This window comes from Phalacrocorax aristotelis, chromosome 8, assembly GCF_949628215.1.
Source record: "Phalacrocorax aristotelis chromosome 8, bGulAri2.1, whole genome shotgun sequence".
Classification (NCBI taxonomy): Eukaryota; Metazoa; Chordata; class Aves; order Suliformes; family Phalacrocoracidae; genus Phalacrocorax; species Phalacrocorax aristotelis.
The window spans coordinates 43,892,920-43,909,519 of NC_134283.1; the positions used below are offsets into that span (position 1 = coordinate 43,892,920).

The 16,600-nt window shown below is 45.4% G+C and overlaps 1 long non-coding RNA gene across 1 annotated transcript; it reads right to left on the reverse strand.

Moving 5' to 3' along the window:
• Positions 1–374: 374 nt before the first annotated feature.
• Positions 375–15,600, reverse strand: LOC142061616 (uncharacterized). The gene is made up of 3 exons (XR_012662163.1): positions 13,722–15,600; positions 13,136–13,372; positions 375–2,418 (listed from the first exon to the last, which is right to left on the reverse strand). It is a non-coding gene; the product is annotated as an uncharacterized LOC142061616 (long non-coding RNA).
• Between the last annotated feature and the right edge of the window lie 1,000 nt (positions 15,601–16,600).

The following is a 16,600-nucleotide window of genomic DNA, read 5'->3' on the forward strand; positions in this document are numbered from 1 at the left end:
AACACCCCCAGGCCTCCTAAACCATGGCCCCAAGGGCCACGTCTACACGGTGGTTGAACCCCCCCCAGGGACGGTGACTCCCCCACCTCTCTGGGCAGCCTGTGCCAGGGCCTGACCGCTCTGGCAGGGAAGACGTTTCCCTCACACCCAACCTAAACCTCCCCTGACACAGCTTGAGGCCGTTCCCTCTCGTCCTGTCACTGGTGACTTGGGAGCAGAGACCGACCCCCCCTCACTCCAGCCCCTCTCAGGCAGCTGCAGAGAGCGAGAAGGGCTCCCCTCAGCCCCCTCTTCTCCAGGCTAAACCCCCCCAGCCCCCTCAGCCGCCCCCCAGCACACTTGTGCTCCAGACCCTGCCCCAGCCCCGCTGCCCTTCTCTGGACACGCTCCAGCCCCTCCAGGCCCTTCTTGTCCCGAGGGGCCCAAACCTGAGCCCAGCATTCGAGGTGGGGCCTCCCCAGGGCCGAGCACAGGGGCCCCATCCCTGCCCGGCTCCTGCTGGCCACACCAGGGCTGACACAAGCCCGGGGGCTGGTGGCCTCCTTGGCCACCTGGGCACTGCTGGCTCATATTGTCCACAGAAGTGAAAAAAATTTCTTATTTTAACAGTGGTAAGTTGCCCGTATGGGCTGAACCTCCAGCCTAGAGATTTGCATCCTCTGGTGGGTGCTTTGGAATACTTTGCTCACTTCTTTTCACTAACAGCCTTTGCAGCGTGAAACCATCGCCTTCTCCAGTTTGGGAAAGTGAGCTGGGGCTGTCTACAGGCAAAGGGACTGCAAGAGATCTGCTCACCCTTTGCGAAGGGCATTTATCCCTTGGTACACCATTATGTCATATTTCCTGGAAAATGTAATTTTACTGAATAAGCAAAGAAAAAAAAATCAAGCTCCTACAAGCAGGTGGATAATATCTGAAGTATTAATTTGAAAACAGATTTTGCCTGATTTTAAAAATTCTTTTCTCCTGCCATTTTGAAGCAACAGCCATGCAAGTCTCACGTTTGTTACTCTAACATACAGTAAGTTATTCTATTTAGTTGGCAGAATTTAACATGATTAATGCAATCGGGAGTTTGAAAACAAACCCCACCTCTGTCTTCTCTTCTTGGAAACATTATAGTTATTCCCAGTTTCAATTATTTTCAATTCCACCAGTGTGATCAGCATATTTAAAATTCAATCAGCCTTCTTGTTTAAAACATTTCATGTGTGTGTCACACTAACAATCAACAAGAGTCCTGAATTTAACATCTGTTCCTACTAGTAAATGGTTTTAATTTGAGAATTGAAAAAATATATAAAGTAATTACTAGGTACTCAATCACAATGACTAATGTGTTTGCTACCGGCAGCTCTGTCCTGTCAGCAAAAACTCTGGAGAGGCAGGGTGGCAGAAAAGTGGAATTGATAGAAATTGGGGAAAAAATATTCAGAATACTGAAACTTGAAGCAGGATGATGCTGCTGTGGCTTTCCCTGGGTAGACCCGGGGAGCGCAGGGAGTCATTGCTGGGGGGACACGCGCTAGCTGGCTCGTGGGATGTTGTGTTGGCTTTTGCATCTCATCGCGCCTCCCCTCTGCCCATATTCTTGCTTGTATTCTGAAAGCAGGTTTGATTTTGGTGCCACCGAAGGCAGGGTGGGTACAACAGCTGCAAGCGGCCCGCTGCTCCGATGGCTTTGGCCGACACAGCCCCCTCCCATCGCCTCCTCCGCAAATATTATGCATTTCCCTAGATGCTGAGGTTTTGTGACTTGAACCAGTGTCTTCTCTGCAAGCAGTTAATGCAGTCCGCTCAAGAACAAAAGGAAAATCTGTAATAAAACAGCAGGAAGGTTTGTCTGTTACAGAGCAAGTCCCCCCCAGCGTTTTGCATACAAACAGACCTGATGCCCTGCAGAAAAGAGGTGCCTCTGCCACGCAGGCTGGGAAAGCAGAAATAGAGAGCTTAGATATCACAAAGCAAAGTCCTGCAGAGGCTCCCCAGGTGGGGGCTGCTGGGGCTGCTCAGCTCAGTCCCACATGTCCTTGGTACTTGTTATCCCTGGAGACCTCCCGGCTGCTGCTCCAGTCACTCTGCATCTTCCCAAGGGAGACATTGTCCTTCTGCCAGGGCCACAAGCAAACAAAAAAAAATCACCATGTTTTAAAACCTATGACTAGATACACATTATGCAAACTTTTAAAAAAAAAAAAAAATCATTGCATCTGGTCGGTTTCCAGTGTGACTAAGCACGTCATGCCCCTTGGGTTTTTCAGAAATCAAAACTCGAGCAAAGAACTGTCGTCAGAAGAAGTTCTGTCCTTCTGAGCGTTACAAGCTTTCACGTTGAAGACTTCACAGGGCTGGAGGCATTCTCACCCCAGGTGTTTCTGGAGAACACGGGACTGGATGCCAACAGGTCTCTGGGAAAGCCTGGACCAAGAACACAGACAGATCAGACAGGGATGTGCTTTTTAGCCTAACATAAAGCAAGCACATTTTTCTCTCCTGTTCTATATCATTGCAGGTAGCATTAGCACAGCCTGACCCAGCGGATTTACCCCCTGCAGAGGCTTACCCCGCTACCTGGCCTGGCAAACAGCAGCACCACTCTTTGACACATGCAGCTTGATTCATTTTATGGGTATATTCCTTCCCGAATCCCTTACTGGGGAGGATTTATGATGGCATCGCACACCGCCAGGAGAGGCTGCCGGGCACGCTCACAAGCCGCTCGCCCCGTCAGGGCCGGCAGCTCCTCGAGTCCAACGCGCCGCGTGACGTTTCAGGGCGACAGAGCGACGGGGGCATCCGCCGCTGCCCAAACCACTTGGAACAAACCCTCCCTTTCATTTCTGCTCTGATATTGATATTTGACCTTGGCACTCGATGGGGATTATGGCGGTTACTGAACCTTTCAGAAATGGAAACTCCTTGCACGATGTTTGGGGGCAGGCTGTCCGTCAAAAACGTCTGTTTGCCGTTAGAAACGAGCCCCTGAAGCCTGCAGCTGGATAAAAGTGGTTTCAAAAGCCATCATGCATGCCACATTACAGCTCCATCCTAGAACGCTTTGTTCCTGATTCCTGACAGCCCTTCACACGATGACTCCAGCAGAGCCAGCGCTCATTTGCAACACCGGGGAAAGCAGCCCTGTCTCGGCACTTTGCTCCATTGACTCGACCATTAAACGTTTCTGTTATTTGGGGAATAAACATTCTCTGCCTGGGGGAGCGGGGATCCCGGGGCAGAGGTTTGTGCATTTATCCAGGAGATGCTGCTCTTTGCGCCCACATCATGTCATATCCCAGCAGTACATGAATCCTTTTATGAGCATCTGATAAGGGCAAGCAGTGCGAAAAATAAATGGAAGTTGGCCATCCTAATACAGTTGAACTTCACCAAGAAAAAGATTTACTTCTTGTTTTTCTGAAGCGCACTGTTTACTCCAAGCCTACCAAATAGGGACGTTTAATGTTGCTGCTAAATGCAATACCCTTTAAAAGGCTATATACTCTGCGCAGCACCGCTGACCTTGTTGGAATAGGGAACATTATACTCCTTTTTCATGTAGTCCTCGCAGCACGAGTCCCCAGACTTTGCAAGAAGAGGCTGCAAAAAATTCCCCATGTGGGATTTCAGTATTTGATGCTACGGTGGAAGCCCCGTTACAGCCAGCAACAGAAGCGGGAAGAAATTTGGCCTTCAGATCGGTGAATGAGCACGAAGCTAAGGGTGCCTCCAGCACACAGCTGGGAAATCAGCACTTCGGGCTGTTAGCAGTCAGCCAGAGCTGTTCTGCAAGGTGCTTGGAGCAGGGATCAGCCCCCTGGGGGTGGCACCGTGCCTGGCCCAAGGGAAAGGGTACCGCCTCCATGACAATAAATAACAATAAATCACACTGCCATCCCCGTTCCTCCCAGCTTGGGTCTCAGCGTCCTCCTTTGTAAAGCACTCCAGTTCCTAAACCACCTTTTGAGACTCCTATCGTTATCAAGGCATCTTATGAAATCATTAAGGTTTTCATTTAAAGGAAAAAAACTTAAAGAAATTACCAAATTCCCTGCAAAACTACCAGTTTTTAAGTAACCACATTCCTCTCAACATTTCTTTTATTCCAGAAGTAATATTTTTACTTGCAAATCCCTAATTCTTCGACTGCAATTATTTTAACCATCATTAAACAGCAATTAAATAATAAAACATCCTAAGCCCTATACATTCTCCCTGCTGCAAACCTTACTGATACCAATTCCACTGAAGCTAATGCAGGAATAAAAATCACTGCTTCCAGCTCATTGGACTTAACCCAGAAAAAAATACACGTATTTTATAGAAACATCTGATGATTCACTGTATATTGAGGAGGAAGGGAAAAGTACAGAAGAAAATATGGGACAGATTCCAAATTATTGTGATTATACTGATGTGAAATTAAAGCAGTGAGCCAAATGGTGAAGTGAGCCAAAATGGTTTTTTTTCTGTTGAGTTTTACCCCGGCATCTTTTGCTCTTCCCTTGGAAATACAGAAATAAGATCACATAGCATGTTATTCCTAAGAATTAGTGCTCGTGGAGGTGACACAGGAGGGGCTGGATGCTCTCTGGTACAACGTGATACCTGTATGAGACTGAACAAATTCCGTAGCTCTCAATAGTTACCCAGCCTTGCTTTGATATTAATACCAAGTAATATATATTGATATTAATAAAGAAAACCTCATGCAGTGCTGCAGTCAGTCGAGGCCGATACGGCACGGTTATTACCTCTGCGCGTAGGTGCAGCTAGCCAACACTGCAGAGACGCTGAAATTTTCCCAATATATTTTGGACCTGTATTTTAGCAATTTTTTTATTACTTTTAGCACATCTTCAAACACAGGAAAGCAAATGGAAACAAAATGGTAATTCTTTTGAAATACGGCGATGTAGAAAATACATATTCCCTCCATTTTGCCTCAGAAGTGAGAAAAGTATTTCGCTTCTCGTATTTGCTGGCGACGCTCCATTCAGTTCATAATTTAGATGTATGATTTGGTACTTTGGATCTGCTCAGTCAGACGCACAACACAATTCTTAATTATTTCAAAAATTATTTAAATGGAATAATAAATCTAGCGTTTGATGTAACATGGCTGCCTGACCCAAAGAAATATGTGGGTAATTATCATGCTTCCCAAGTGGGATTTTTTTTATCCCCCAAATCAGTCACTAATTATTGGCTACACTCGCAATGATTGCTTGGAGTAACTGCGATGCTTTGCCACATGGTTTCAGACAAGAACAATATAACCCTCTGAATGAAAATAACTGTAGAGTTTTTATTCCTAGGTCAAAATGCAAATGTGGTTGGTCTGATGGCTCCGTACTCAATACACGGAAATGACTTAAATAAACAAAGGTTATGAACTTGCAATACTGATTTTCTAAACAAGAAAGCTCAGTATCGGCCCCGGGCACATGCAATTTGGGCAGGGTCTGGAGAGGCCACGCAGTGTCTCCGCAGTAAAAACCAAAGCCCCCAGCCAGGACTGCACCACGCTACGGAGAGCTGCGCCTCTGCTTTATTTGCCTTTCTGTTTTTTAACTGAGCAGGGAATTAATGCTATCTCTGAAAGTATCTACAATTTTGTTATCATTGCAAAACCCTTAACAAGGTCACAGCAAGTGGAGGGAAATGTAGATCAGTCTAGTAATGAAAGGGTCTAGCCAAGCATATAGATTTTTGGTTAGAAGAAGAAAAATCAGTGTACCTCATATACGTTTTTGAAAATTTCCCGTATAACAACTCACATGTGATAAAACACCATTCAAAAAATCACACCACCTCAGTTTAGCACAACCTTCTAACTTCCAACTTCAGGTAGCAAAGTCCTCTTCAAAGGTCAACAACCTAAATTAAAAATAACCAGCGGTAATAATATTGATTTATCACCTCTAGAGGTATATTTTTCACAGGTGTCTAGTTAAACTTCAGGTAATCTCCTCAATTAGGATACTTTTACTCTCAGTGCAGGTACCCCAGTGCAGGTTTCAGCTGCATTTAAAGTCGCTCTCAGGGCTCTAATCTGTGTTCTGTCTTTGATTGCTCTGGGAATACTAAACAAAAAATAGGTTGCTGAAGCATGAACAAGGATGAAGAGAGCCAAGAAGACGACATGCAACAAAAGCTCTGCCCCCAATCCTGCTCCGTTTCATAAATCCTTGATTAAATGTGGAGAGGGTGACATAACCTCAGAAAAATTTCCTCAGACTTCTATAGTATTTCCGATGAAAAGCAGTGTCCCTTCTCCCTTTCCTTTTCATCTGAATACAGCTCTTTTTCTTACTGTATTTGCTTCAAAGAAAAAATACATCTTTGCCTACATACTACGGTATTTTTCATTCTTTAACTGTATTATATAAATCTGTATGTATGCACAAAAAGAAAGGGAAGGAGCAGCTCTGCACACAGCCCTGCCTTTTTATACCGGGCTTCCTGGATGTTTAACTTGAAAATGTTCTGGTAGCCTCAGTCTTTGCAAGCACAAACCCAATTGACTAAAATATGTAGTAATTCATAGTGTGAACCAGAGTGTAGGATGAAGCCCCTTAATGCAAGCACTAATCTGAGCTGTGTTGTTAAAAAAATGCATACTAGAAAAACATACGCATTTTGTACTACCTTCAGTACAACTCCCATATGTGTGTGTGTAAGTGTGTGCGCACACCACATATATGCCTACGTACATATAACAAGTTTACCCATCTATCCATAAAGAATAGTGTATCCCAACTATGAACCCTTTAGTGGAAGACTTTCCAAAATGTAATAAGCAAAGCAGTTAAATTAAACCTCGAGATATTACCTCCCGTGATACCACGGAGCCGTTTCTAATGACACACTGGTGGTTTCCTCCGGAGAACTGCGCTACCAAAACCAGCACAAAAGTTCCCAGCCCGGCGACTTAATGCACTGAAGCACTAACCAAGGGACCTGCAGAAAATGCATTATGAGTAAATTTGTTTCGCTGGCATTTCACAGAAATGCATGATTGTAAATATCTGCCAAAACAAAGTCACCCCTCATTCCCTCAGATTTACTGTGTGCTTTCAAAAGCATAGAGCATGAACTAATCACAGCAGCAATTAGCAGCTCCTTTAAAGAAGGAAAACACTTAGTGGGTGGAAATAAAAAAGGCTGTTTTGTCACTATTGTCCATAAATTGGTTTTTCTGAAAATTTCCTTAGCAAAACTCCCCGCCGGCTGCCAGCGAAGGCTGTGCGTTCCCCCGCGCCCCGTCTCCCCTCAGCCTGGATCGCGCCGTAAAACCAAACCGCCGACCCTCATCCCCGTGCCGCCGTCGGCGCGGAGGACAGCGGTCGCCCCAGCCAGCGCCCTACGTCTCTCTGCTATTCTGTGCCTCTTTTGAACGCATTCATGTAGAAGTGAGTTGTGTTGATCTTACTCTTATCAGCAGTTGCCAGGGCCTGGGACGGTAACTTTGAATTAGCATGAAGTGAGTAATTCCTCGAGTCCTTTGCAGAGCTTTAAGCAATAGCTGCTGTATGAAATTATTCATTGCCCATTGCTTGTCAGCAGTCTTTTTATTTACCATGATTTTTCTGTCCTTTATCCCCAGCTCTAATTTTGACCTTTAACTCTTCAGTTATGTGTTACACTTTCCGCAGCCACCATAAATTTCTTTTACTCCGAGGTGCAGCAGTGGAAGATGCTGTGGGACAGCAGGTACCACTCCTCTCACCCCCCAGCTCCTGGGCAGAGGTGCTTTATAACAGGTCTGGTTTTCGCATGTCTGCAGCCATCAGAAGCGCTGATACACAGGAGCAACCGATCATCCCTGGCAGGGCTGCAGAAAAATACCCCCAAGGCACACAGGAGGGACTGGAAATACGGACACGCACAAAACTTCACAGCTTGTCTCATAAACATGCACATCACACTGGCAAAATTAAAGTCTTTACGATGGCAAACACAAGCCAGGGAGCTCAGCAGCTTGGTCCAGTCCTTGTCCCCCAGGGCATCCTCTCTCGGTGGGTGTAAGGGGCTGCTGGGCAACCGGGCACATCTGGCAACGCCACGTTCGCTGCAAGTCAACCCACATCTTGACGTTGCTATTTTCATGAGTTTATCGAACACACAGAGTGTCAGTTCCCATCTTGCCTGTGCTCCGTGATGCCGTCAGTACTTCATGGTTATGAGGTGACACACCGTTAGCCCCAATGTACCCGGGTTTGGGGACCTGCTTGGCACCCAGAAATGCCAGTGCTCGCCCCTTCCTGAACGCACCCAGCGATGGAAACGAAGGGCAGAGACCGCGACAGCTTTGCCTCCTCTTTCACAGCGACGTATTTCAATCAGAATGGCTGGTTCTTTAATTATTTCCTCATTATTTATGATACTACACCACTTGTGTGCGAGCTGTTTTAACTGACGTGATTTGCTATGGAGAATGTGAGAAAAAGCGCTTCATTAAGTGGCTTGGCTGCGAACAGCAATCGACGGGACTAACACACCCCACACGACCAGGAAAACACAAATTGAATCACTCCCACAGCTTCCATTTACACACTTTCCATCCAGGTACATGGAAAACACATTTCATGTTAAATCCAAACCGCACAGTGGACAGAAATTTATACAAAAGTATTAAATTGTTTCTATTTATAAAGTAATTCTGGATGAGATTATAGATTCCCGGCTTGGATTGACTGCAAATTCTCCATCCTGTGACTTGATTAAAATGCATTATGAAAGAAAGATGTCAGGAAGGCAGCCTGCATTTTCAAGACAGGAAAAAAAAAGTGCTCGGTTTGCCCTGCTGAATGTCCTTTTGAGCAGTAGGAGCTGCTTTAGCAGGCTGCCGCATTTTTGCTGCACACTCTGATAAGCCCGGCTCCAGAATGCCACATTTTCCATTCCACGTTTCCATTTAAAATTCCTGTTTCATATGCTATTCTGAGACCGGTTACTTGCAGTCGGGATCTTAATCCAAATATGTAAAGCTTAAGATAGAAACAGGAATAGCTAGCTCAAGAAATTGATAAAGCTTTTTATCTTTCCAAGTTACCGTTTCACATTTGATTCAGCACGCTAAGTAATTGTGCACGGGCCCGTATGCGTATTCTCATTAATGAAAATAAGGACAACAAGAACAAACAACTGAAATAAATGTCACTTGATAATGCAATTTTTAGTGAACGAGAACATTCCCCGTTGCTGAGCCCTGGGAGGGCTGCGAGCGGCAAGAAGGGCTGAGCTGACCGCGAGGACTGCGGTGACCCCCCTGCTTGCCTGGGGACTGCTGGGAGCTGGGGGAGTGGCACTGGCCAGAAAACCACACCACCACCAAACCTTTTTAATATATATAAAATATATATATATAAAAAATAGATATAGATTAAAAATATATAAACATATATACATACACACACATATATAAACATAATTATATACATATATGTATTTGTATGTGTATTTACATATATTTTATATAGACATCTAGATATACTTTTTATATATTAAGTTTATCTATATAACTTTATATATATATATATGTATTGCAACAAATTATGAACTCACCAACTTCGGTTCCATTCCGATTTGACAACTCACTAACTTTTTCCTGGATGAAACTACCCTTGAAATAACTGATACTGTCAGCCTTTCTTCTGGAAGGGGAAGAGCCAGCGTCAAGCCCTTGCACTGACTGATTTGGGCAAGGTCTGATCCTGCACCTCCTGCTCACCCCAGAGGCTCCTTCCCTGCAGAGAGATGCAGAGGGGTCTGTCTGCTGGAAGTCTCTAGTAAAGAGGACTCCAGCGACAGCGATGGGAGGGAAGGAGAGCTCTTAGAACACTTTTCTTGGACACAAGAGCTGCCAGAGTCAGAAAAGATGCTGAGAAACCAAGTTTTACCCAGCCCAGGCGAAGGGCCAGAGCAGCTGGGAACCTCGCTCCTCACCGGCTCCGGCCACACCGCTTTTACAGACTCATTGCCAGCGAACTGATATTAGCAGGAACGCTTTACCAGAAGAATCTCAACCCTCCTCATCTTCAGCCTCTTCCTCCTTCTCCCTTCCCATAGCACTTTCCGCAGGCTGTGGCTGCTGCGCTTAGTTTTCCCTCACAACATCCCACTTTGAGGAATAAGTGATCTTCATCCGCGTATTGGCAGTGGATACAGACGTAAGAAATTCAATTCAGCCGTCAGGCCAGGCAGGCAGAATCGACACAAACCCGTTCAGGCCAAAACAGCAACGCGAAGGTAACGCTGCCCGAGCGGTGACGGCCACAGGAGATGAAAATATTTTAATTGAGAAGAAAAAAAAACCCAAAACCTATAGGAAACTCTAAGGCTCAACACCATCCTTTGCCATTTGCCCTGTGGCTTCTTTCCCCCTCCAGATCTAGTCCTGGCTGTGCAGAAAGAACCCAGAACTGACACCGGCTGCAGTCAAACGAACCGGCCTCTTTCCCTTTTCCATCTGCTTTGCACGGTGCCTCCAGTCAAACTGCGGCCCGGTGGTACTGCCAGGACCTGCAGCCCCTTCCAGCAACCAGCCCCAAAGCCCAGACCCTGCCCGAGACCCAGCAATATATCGGAGCAGCCGGGTTTGCTCTGTCCTGGGTGTGGGCAACGTGCATCGAGGCTGGGGCTCTCCTCCAGCATCACGGAAAGACTGATTTTGCACCCTTTGCTAAGTGTTCCTCTCTCCTGTGAAACAACTTCAACACCTACCTCACTACTGCTTCCAGCAGCACTTGCACACCCACTGCCACTGGCCGTGGCACTGAGAAACGTTTATATCAGGCCACATCCAAGATCGCTCTTCTCTATACAGTATCTGAGCGTGCCATAGTGACACCTACGTGTCTCACGGGAGGACACACAGCCCCGGGTATCGCCCTGTATTCTCCCCACTTGATCTCCCAGTATTTAACTTAAAACCAAACCACCCGGCTTGAAAGCTTTCCCAAGTGTTTGTCTCCATCAGGTGTAATTGTGGGCATCCCTCGCAGACATATGAATAGCTAATCTTCCTGGAATCTGTAAATCTAACATTTCAGATTTATAAGAAAATGCCAGGAGGGCATTCCTGCGTTGAATTTTCAATTTCATCCTCCCTTACAGACTTAACAGCAAAATGCCCCTAATGTCGCTTTTATAGGGATAATTGAAGATATGTACCATAGCAAATATACCTCTAATAAAGTGAAATGTCTGAATTGAATTAAATGAGATTCTGTTGATATCTTTTCCTGGAAAATCAACCTGTTTCTTCTTAAATTAACCTGGCCTTCAGTCTCTTTACACCTAATTGTTACTTCCCTGGTATCTGCTAATAGATTTGAAATCAGAGGAAAGCGAATGATAATCAGAACTGTTTAAATTCCTTCTTATTGATTTGGTTCAGTAGTTTCCAGCTCCTTGACTCTGGCTCTGCCAATGCGCTCTGTGTGCGTGTGTGAGACTTCATGCGTGTGTCAGTGCATGTCTGTGTGTGCTTGCATGTGTGCAGGTGTGTGTGCTCTGAAGATACATGCACACGTGCGTGTGCTGCTGGTATTGTGCTCGTGCAATACACGAAACCCAGCTTTGAAATGGCAAAACCACGATAACGTTTGATGAAACCAATAAAGGAGCCAGTGCTACATTTCAGTTTGGCGATCAAATGCTCCAGGTCTGTTAAAACGACATCTAAACATGTCATTTGCTTACGATTCAATACGGAACTAGAAGACTCTCACCTAATTTTTACAGTTCTGTATATGATTCTCAGCATGGGGTGAGGTTGTGCTACAGGAGGCTGGGAAGCTGAGTGCTTATGGTTGTTCCGAGAGTACGCTCTGAGGCCAGCAGCAGCTATAACAAGTACCAGATGCTGTACTTTATCTGCTCATATTTTAACCCCTAATCCCAGAAGGTCACTTGCTTCCAAGCTGTCGCTAACTCCAACATGCAATGATATCTTTGACAGTGTCGCGCCCATTCAGAACTTGCTAAATAAATCATAAAAAATGACTTTAACATTCCAGTCATACCCGTCTCCTCATCTGGTTTCAGTAATGCCAGCCAGGTGGAATTTATGTTCAGTGTAATCAATCCAGATAGTTTCCTTCCTTGATTAATTTTCTGCCTGATATTTTGATCTGGTGTTAAGTCTGCTCCCTCTTTTAATCCTACCATTTTGTCATCGGGGGGTTAGCACCGGGCCAGCTTATAAGCAAGCCTGTGCATTGGAGCTGCCCACGGTGGAGGTTGCCCAGTCCCCTGCCCACTCGTGTCAGCCCCAGCATCTCTCCCCTTCCCCAAGCCACGCTGAGTTGGGGATCCCACTGCTACAGGTGTAATGTCTTCTCCTTCCCAAAACTTGAAGCATTGCCTCCAAGCAGGAGCTTCCAGTCTATTCTCTCCTCCTCTCATTGCCTGCACGGCATGTGCTAATTCAAGTTTTAAAATAGGCATCCCTTCAGAGAAAAATAGAGATTGCATATTGCAAGGGAAGACTCCCAGCAACACCAGCACCTCCAAGACCCACGCACACCTGAGAAACAGAGGGTTTATCTCTGCATAACTGTGTATTGCAAATATTTCTCTGCTCACATGAAGAGCTACAGCTGAAAACATAAAGATACAAAAAAGGTAGTGCTTTTAACACCAGCAAGATAAAGGCAGTGTCATTCACGCTCACAGACATATTGTAAGGATTTGAAAAAAATCGTGCAATTTCTCTCTTCTTCTGACAAACACAGGATGCTCATGACCGCTCCCAGCGGCGGGTAGTGCTGTGACTATAACAGCATGGATCCAGACGTCAGCACCGGGCTCAGAGGGCACATTTACCCCAGTGAGGTATTTTACCTTTGGAGAGAAAACACCTCATCTCCATTCCTTGCTGTAGAGCACAATTGGGAAAAAGCCTTAAATGCTGCACATTGGGCTGCTTGGTTCTGATTTCCGGAATACCTTGAAGAATAGCAATTAATGAAAAAACAAATGCATTCCTGTTCTTTCTGAGCATTATCCTCTACCTACATGAAGATATACTATAGTTATTTTCAGACATGGCTCCAGCCACGTCTCCAATATTTACTTAATGTTCACACAATCCCTGTTTTAACCCCGCTTTTTCAAACGCAGCTCTTACCAGTCACAGGGCGAATGTATATGGCCTGACATCTCACACTGTGCATCACTGCGGGAAGATGTGATCAGACAGGGCAGCGCTCTCCATCTGGGATTCTCGCAGTGGCTGGATGTCTCATTGCTGCTTGGTTGTTACCGGGCAAATGCTTCATTATAAACCCTCCAGAGCAGTGACGGGGGACACAAATTTCAGACAGGGATCTCCTCGGCTCTTTAGCCACATTTTGCGGCCTATAAGCTGAGAAAATACACATATTTTATCTTGACCCCAGTCCATGTACTCCAGGCAATCCTTTATTCTCAGAAAACATGTAGCTGTGGTTCTTGGCACGGTGCTGAGGTTCTGGGGCAGGCTCATTTCTCCCCGACCAGGGCTGACGTGGAGCTCTGAGCTGCCCCAATGTGTTTGTGCACCATCCCTTAATGATTCTGTGATTCCATGATTTTCTTTCTGTCCCACCCCATACTGAAGCAGGACTTTAGGAACTCCTATACTGACAAAGTTAACATTTTTAGGTTTTAATACTACTTTTTCCCTCTCTTCTCATCCCTTCCTTTCAGTTCTAGAAGAGCTCAGTGCACCTCACCGAATAGGACTTCATCCCACTGCAGACCAGGATCACCCAGACGTTGTTGAGTCCCACACCGGGGCCAGAGGCTGAGATGGAGATCTCGGAGAGCCCGGACTCACACCGTGAGAATCGCCTCTTGCAGAGGGCAATCGTACTTCGGGTGGAGCTGAGGCCAACAGCGATGCGCAAAACACAACACAAAACAGCAGAAACTAAAGGAAAAAAAAAAAAGTGCTTTTAAACTGGGCAAGCTGAAAAAGTTAAATATTTTTTTAATGCTATCAGTAATTAGGTTTTAAATTTTTCCCCAGAATGAGGCTGTCTGAAATATGGATCATACTTATCACATGTTTTCATTGGAGAAGATAATACAGATATTATATGGTGCGGCACGCTCTGAAGCAGCGTCTTGATCCCACCGGTTTTTAATTAAAAATACTGTGAGCAGGTATTGCATTAGTCCTTGGCAGATCTTCTGTCAAAACCTTTCTGTAATCAAAAAGTGCAAGGCAAGTTAAAGTAACCAAATCGGTGTTTCCATCATTGGCATGGTTTGCTGGAAATAGGAACATTTTTATGCACTTAAGGCAAGTTGGATATTGCCTATCAGTTTATCAGCATGTGGTCATATTTTGGTGCTCTAATGCTACTGAAATAAAGATGTTACAAAAAGAGGACAGTACGATTTTTATCTCAAGGAATTTTAATGCAATACGCCGCTTCGATTTTCGGTTATCTGTCCTTACACCAGGAAGAGCAGTAGGCAGTTTGGCTGCAGAGCAGAGCCAATCTTCCAGGTACAACCTTTCCCAGCTGCACGACGTTTCACCCTTACCTTTTTTAACACAGCGTTATAAGACAAATATTAATGCAAAGAGCTTTAAAAATCACACTACTTGAAAGTTCAGCTTCTTGAGGAATGCAGCAGTCCCTAAAGACACCAAGCACCACCAGGATGGGGAGCGGAGTAGCCCTTCCCAGTCATGACAACAAGTATTTTAAATCCTCGTTGAAAAAGCTCCACAATTACATTATGAAGGAAAGTATCTGAGCAAGTAAATACTCCGTGATTTCCCCTGGTACAAGGGCATGCTGCCTGCGAGGCACTGAGACATTTCAAGATCACTTTGCAGTTCAGGCAGGAGCTGATGAACAGCTCCTGATGGGTAATGAGGGAAAAACTTTGTCAATTAGAGAGCTGGGAAACCTTCCGACAGGAGAAGGGAGTTTTCCCGTTTATATCATGAAAGATCCCTTGCAATGAGGGGGTTAAGAAAAACGGCCCAAGACACACCTGCAGCCATAGCAATACCCTTCTGTTGCCAATAGATTATCTGTATAAAATGCCAAGTATTAAAGTAACTGTTCCCTGGGCTCTAGAGGGGAAGCCTTCGTCTCGGTTTCTTTGGAAAGATACATCTTCCCTTATTTCATAGCTCAGTCGCAGAGAGTGGTCAGAGACAGACAGGTGAGAAGGAGAGCGGGAGATCTGCCGGGGGGAGAACCGCACAAGTGAGGAGTGGAGAAAAGAGCGCCGTGTCCATGGGATGAATCCATGCCTTAGTACCAAAGGGGTTTTCCAGTCGGGTATTTTGTCACAAGACATTCCTGCCTACCCATAATGAGGGAGACTAAAGTCAGCATTCACCAGGGCATGCTGTATGAGACGATCACAGGGATAAAATCCAGTCCACCGAAAGAACCGATGGCCACATATAACCTAAAACCTACTGCTATTGCTGCCCAAAATGGCTATTAGGGGTAATAAGGAATGGAGGCTTCTGTTGGCGATGTCTTTCGTTACTGCCTTTCCTTCCTCTGCAGTGGTGCAGCAATACCGCTCCTTGCAGGAGACACAACAAAGCGGCAAACTTCGCCTGAACCAGCCTTCTCTGTGTTTTAGCTGCCTTTAGTGTAAGAAAATTAAATTAAATAAAAATAAACACAAACCACTAACGCAGCAGGACGAGGATCAATTTTGCTTTAAAATGATTACTCATACCTGGTGCCGAGCTTATATAAGCAAAAATATTTCCAGGTTTTGCACTTTTCCTCGACTGCCTTCACTCCCTGTGAGGTCTTGTGGCTCCGTGCAGAAACTCCCCACCCGGCCTCAGTCTTGCCGTCGGGCCAGGGCGATGGTGCCAGGGCCACGGGCTGCCTGGGGTGCCCAGGGTACCAGGTACCCCCACAGACCTCCCCAAGAAACCCAAAAACATTCATGCAAAGGATTTTCTGAAGCCAAATACGAGCAGCAGAAGTTCATTTCCAAGGGTTATGCTTAGTCGAGGAACGGGGGTTTACCAGGAGCCCAGCATATCCATTCGGCACTCAAAGAAATACCTTGTAATGAGACACCCATGAGGAAGTCTATGCAGCTTTGAGGAATTATTTAAAACCAACTGATGCTTAAAAACAGCACTTTTTTGTGTGTGTGGATAATTCACACGCAATAAGGAAAATGGGATTTGTCAAACAAATTGTGCACTCGACAGAAGCTGCTAAAAAGCTTCTGTGGGTTACCGAGCCATTTTTAGGCTCAGGATGCCTTATGAATATTTCTCTAAGCTGCCTGGTTTCCAACCAGCTGTACCGGCACATCATCCCACTAGATACGAGTTGAATTTACACAGCATGTTCAGATAATCAGAGTTATGATCATCTACATGAAACAAACAAGACAAATATTTAAACAAATAAACAGTCTATGGTTTTATGAAAACACGATGACTGCATAATTAATTCTTCCCAGGCACTGCAAATTCCTGCATGGTTTGAACCAGTGTTTTCAGCGTCTGACATTTTAAAAAAGAGGAGAAAAAGCACTGGGGCAAGTCTGAGAAGATTGCCTTTTGTGGTGCTGGTGCCTCAGCACTGCCACCAGCCAAGAAAGA